Raw genomic sequence first — 5631 nt, 5'->3', positions numbered from 1 at the left:
CGAGTGGATCTTGACTTCAACAGCTTAGAATTCACGTTAGTTTGACTTTGAATTTTCCTTTTAGCTCCCGAAACAGCTTCACGCATCCCAAGACGGCTATAATTCCCGCTCCAAATCTACTCTTCCTCCAAATGCATACAAAACGGATGGCAAATGGCTTGATTTCACTACTTTATGGTCCATTCCTGCATTTAAGACAAAATACACCAAAGTAGCATATTCGGGGCATTTCGTAGCATAAAACCACGATAAAAGCATAAAGATACGCGCATAAATTAGGCTAAAAAGACTATATAAAATGCACGTATCATAGCATATTTGGAAGTAGCGTGTTGGTGTAGCATAAAGGATGGATCTTTGTTGTGATTGATTTTATTAAAGGTCATGGTCGTGCTTGTAATAGTTCGATGTTTAGGAATGGGAGAATATTTCAATAGTGTTGACAGTTGGATGATGATGTTTAGGAGTTCAAGAGTGTCGACAGGGGGATGATGACGTTTATGAGTGTGAGTAAACTTCAAGGACGAAGTTCCTTTTAAGGGTGGTAGAATGTAACATTCCGTTTGATGTTATGAGTGTCTTGACATCGCATTTTCTAGTGGATAATATGTTACGGAGTTAGCAGCATTTGTGGATAGTAGTTGGTAGTGTTTGGAGTTGGTTTCGAGAGAGACTATGATGTAGTTGATACGATATCGTGAGCCGTGTTGTGGAGGTAGGGGTAGTTGGTGGAGTTGGTGTTAAGAATTCATGTTTGATAGGTTGGGGTTTTGTTTTGAGACTTTAGTTGCGTTGTTGTGTCGGCAAGGTGTCGGCGTATTTGTTTTTTTTTTTTTTTGTGGTTTGAACTTCGGGGACGAAGTTCTTTTTAAGGAGGGAAGATTGTAATACTATGGTTTTATGTGTCTTGGAGTACTCTATCAAGTGGGGCTTACTCTGTCGAGTAAGTATGGTTTTACGCAAAATAGTAGTCTGTCTGTAGGGTACTCGATCGAGTAAGCTTGGCACTCGATCGAGTATGTGGTTTACGGGCTGAGTTTTAACGGGTTTTGTTAATAATGCGATATTAATATAAAAAGGACTTCCGTCACTTTTCTTAAAAATTTTAATGATCCTAAAACCTAATTGAGAATTGGAGAAGCTACGTAACTTGATTGACATCGCATTGTTAACAAATCCCGGAGCTAGAAGTGTCGGATTTCGCTAGTCTTTACACCTTTGTGATACTTGCGTCGTGGGTAAGCTTTACATATAATTTTTATATTGTTTTGTTAATGTTGGTTAAACCCTAATTGGGAGATTTGGGGGTTTTGGGAGTATTGTTGATGTTAGATTGTGATTGTATGATTGTATGTTTGATAGGAAGTAATTTCGGTAAAGGACGATGTTGATTAGCTGATTGTGACGATCTTGGTGATTGCTGTTCCAGGTAGGGTTTCCCTACTCAGTATTAGTTACACGATGTGTGTGGTGATGGTATTGTGGTTATTGATTAATTATATTGTTGGTGATTGTGACGATTGTTAGTTTATGTTGTTCATTGTTGTTGTATAACTGTCTGTGATATTCGGGGCGCGTCCCTGGCTGAGTGGAGTCACTTGCGGAAGTGGCTTCACGCCCTTGGTTCGCCCTCTGTGGAACCCGTCACAGGAGGGGATGTGCACATTAAGGAAACTTGGGTTTATCGCTCAGTGGTGATGAGCGGGGATTTGGTGGGTATGGCTGCGGTCCCCCACTGGTGGCGTGGCGTACTTGTTGCGATGGGTACTCTGGCAGGGCTACACACTTTAGTGTGTAGTCAGTTGTGTGGAGATTGGAGATGGAGAGTGGGGATTTGTTTGAGCTATTTGTGATATTGTTCCTTTATGGTGTTTGTTTTATGTAATCAGTACTGACCCCGTTTAAATGTTTTAAAAATTGGGTGATCCATTCGGGGGTGGTGAGCAGATATTAGACAATGCGTATGGGATAGCTGGGATGAGTCTTCACATGGCAGTTAGAAGTCTTCCGCTGTGTCAGACGATGTTTTGTAGTTTTGATAGTTTTATCAGTAGACCGTTTTGAGTACTTTGTATTTCAGTTTAACAGTTTTGGAGTTGACATGTAATCACTTTAAACCGTATTAACTTTTAAGTATGTTTCGTTATTGTCTTATGATTATCATTGCCTCGGGTAACCGAGAAGGTGACGTTTTCATACCTTAAGTGGAGGAAAGGCAGCTATGACAGGCCAAGCCAAGTCCATCACTCAACAGTTCTCGTAGTTGATGTCTTATTGTATATCTTCTTTTCTTAATTCTTCTTTCTTCATAAAACAAGAAGAGATTGCATTCTTATAGATTATAGAACCTACGTGCCCTACCTAGCCTATACATGGATAGCCGCCTATACCTCTTAACTCTATATATGCTGCACCATCTTGTCATCATCTTTGACTCCAGTGAGTCTTCTAGGAAGCTAGGGTAGAGAGAGGGTCCAGTCAGCCCAACCATTACCAGTCGAAAGACCTATCCGATCAAGTAGGAGAGTCTGATCTAATCTTAAGAGAAGAGGTAGAAGGCGAAGACGCGGTTGAAGACGAGGTTGAAGTAGATGGAGCTTTCTCTGATGAATGGTGGGTATGAAAGCAATGCCTTAACAGACAGCCAGGCATATGGGGATCCCTGACTTTTCTTTCTTTTCAAATCATTTGCTTTTGTAAGGGAAGCTAGCCAGGAAAATTTCCACTCTACAGGTAGGGTGGCTTTTGAGGAGAGAAATCTCGTCCGAATGAGAGAAAGATTCTAGCCCTTTTCCTTTTTTTAGAATGATAAGTCGCAGTTGGATAGGCCAGAAGGGAGTATGCCACCATTCGCTAAGAAAGGAAAGATCCTCTTTTTCTGATATTTAATTTCGTTGCACTTTTGGTGTAAACGCAGTTGGAGGAAAGAGTGCAGAATCGTTATAGGGCCCTGGCGGTTGAGTGAGCCCCCCTCCCGAAGAACTGGGAACCTTTGATCGAAAAGGAATTGCTTGTTGAATCCCATTCCTCTCTCGAAAGACTCAAAATCTTGATTGACTCCTTGATGTCATGTCTTTGGCAAAGTGGGATTTCACCGCTTTGACCTACTATTGGATTGGAACCAATGACTCTCCCCTAAGTTTAAGGTTGAGGCTGAGGCGAGACTCTAACCGCTGAGTTAAGTAGGTCAAGCTGACTCAAGTCAGATAAAATGGACCCCTACCTAAAGTCTAATGCTTCGCCTAGGCTTAGCTAGGATTTTTTTTTAAAGGCTCTGTAAAGAAGTTCATTTACCTAATTTAAATAGAATGGTAAGACAGCTACTTAGATTCATTCTGAAAAGAACTCTTGCCATACTTGTGATTATAATATAACGGGAATTCTATTTCAATCGGAAATGGAATGTCAAGTGTTGAAACCCCAGCTCGTGATACGATTTTACAACAGACACAAATGTAGGAAGAGGGAGTTGGAAGCTATCCTGAGATTGGTATTTCGTGTGTTTCGAGCCAAACCAAGCAAGGGAATTTGGGAAAAAGCGCAGCATTTTGGCCAGAGTTAAGTAAGGAGACGTGCCGATCATTTTTCATAAAAGGGGCAACTTTATATTGGGCTCGGTAAAGTGGCAATCATTCTCTGGCTTGGATTTCAGATGCCCTGCCCTCTTGTCTAGCAGACGAGGCAATTTCAATGAATGTAGCGAGCATGTGAGGGATCCATTTCCCCTGTTTAAAAGGGTTTGTACTGACTACATGAAGTCTCATTCATAAAATTTATTTAAGTTCTTTTTTATCTATGTATCATTATTCTATATTAACTCTCAATAAGAACCTGTCTTTTAGTTGTTTACTTATCCTGATCCTTACTATGAATTTAATTTTTCATCAATTAAGTACCTTGAAACATAAAGGAGCTTCTTTTCTATGGCAAAGAAGTGCACTTCTTTTATATTGTTGTTCCCGGGGCGTACCAACTAGAATTCGACTGCAAAAAGATAAATCCGAGAACTCTATTAAGATTGGAATTCTTATTACTTATTACTTACGACAACAGTTTATGCTTTCTTGCCTAAGATATGGTTTCCCGCCTAAAATTTTAATCTGGGAATTCCTCCATTTTCCATTTTTTCGGGTTCAAAAGCTTTGACGATCGTGTCACTCATGGGTCATATTCACTCACCATGCTAAGCGAGTCGCCCTGAAGGCCTAGCCTAGTTTATGCTTTTTGGCTCCTTTCTGAGGTCTGAGGAAGATTGAGGCTATTTCTGTTATGCTTCCGAAGCCTAGACCCACCTTTCACCTTGGCTTGGCTACAAGTTCAAATCAATCCTTTTTTTCTGCTTTCTTATCTTCCTTTCTTCGAACCTTTTGGTATGTATTGTCCCCTAACTATAGATTAGATCCACCGGAAGATAAAGTCAATTCCGCACTGCTGCTGAGTCGTCAGACTTATCCAAAAAAGGATTCGTAGAATTTTTTTAGATTGCGTTGAGGAAATCAAGCAAAGCTAGGCAGATAGATAGACTCCTTTCCCGCTACTAAGAGAGAGCAAGAACCAAAAGAAAATGATTGTTTTTTAACCAGCGCTCTCTTTTGAGTATGCAGGTACTAAGAATCCTCTCACTACCAACCAGTGGACATCATCTGGCTGGGTCTTGCCGGTATCAACAACGAAAAAAACCAAATATAAATAGCAACTAACTATGGCTCTTGGCCTAGACAACGTCCTAAGCGTAGAAGAGATCGGAGCAAAAGAGAAGGCCTAGACGATGTTTTTCTTCCTCGGCTACAGTAAGTAGATCGAGAGGTCGTTCCGCCCCTTGTCCCCGAATATTGGTAATATGTTCTCATACAATGTGGCTCCAATCGACCTAGTCATGCGAGCGATCCCAGGCTCGCGCGAGAACAAGACAACAAGCGAGCGTACCTTTGTTCGCTTCTTCTCCACCAAGCACGTAAGTTTTAGGATAACGTAGGTCGGTGGCTACCTAAGGAAACTCCGATTCGATCCGCCCCGGCTGAAGGCATCTACCTCATCACGATCACAAGGAGAGGTTCACCATGATGGGGGGTACTTTTTTTTCCCTTCCAGAAAGAAAGAAATGCATAAGGGACCATCCTTTTGTTGCGGTATGCTCTTAAAATTTTAGGATTCGAAGGGGGCCTCAGGCCTTACTTAGTCCCGCTAATGTAGGGCTAAGTAGCCGCCTTTGAATTGAATCTTAAGTAGTCTTTCAGTGGTGCGAAGAGAAAGATCTCTTTTTTATGACTTCAATTTATGGATTCCGGCCGTAAAAGTAAGCAACCAGAGCCCTATGATTGCAGATGAATGAAAGAAAAGGTTTATGAGCCCTAGCCCTGTATGTAAGCCCACACCTGTGTAGAGTAGATCGTTCAACACCTGCGGCACAAAGCCATTTTTTACCTATTGGTCCTAGTATCATAGGCGACCGAACGGCCGCCCCCTAAAATTACTAGACCAACCTGCTATAATAATTCCATAAACACCTAGCGAAGATATGGCAAACAAATAAACTAGCCCTATGTTCGGATCTGACAATACCATACCATAATCAAAAGGTACAACGGCCCGAGCAACCAGACTTAGCATAAATGTAGTGACTGGAGCCAT

The 5631-nt window shown here is 41.4% G+C and overlaps 1 pseudogene; it reads left to right on the top strand.

The window, feature by feature from the left end:
- The first annotated feature begins 2591 nt into the window (after window positions 1-2591).
- Window positions 2592-5132, top strand: LOC141617648 (uncharacterized; annotated as a pseudogene).
- The last annotated feature ends 499 nt before the right edge of the window (window positions 5133-5631 follow it).

This window comes from Silene latifolia, chromosome X (genome assembly GCF_048544455.1).
Source record: "Silene latifolia isolate original U9 population chromosome X, ASM4854445v1, whole genome shotgun sequence".
Classification (NCBI taxonomy): Eukaryota; Viridiplantae; Streptophyta; class Magnoliopsida; order Caryophyllales; family Caryophyllaceae; genus Silene; species Silene latifolia.
Note: the sequence above shows the minus strand (reverse complement) of the source record. Positions and strands in the feature narration are given on the sequence as shown.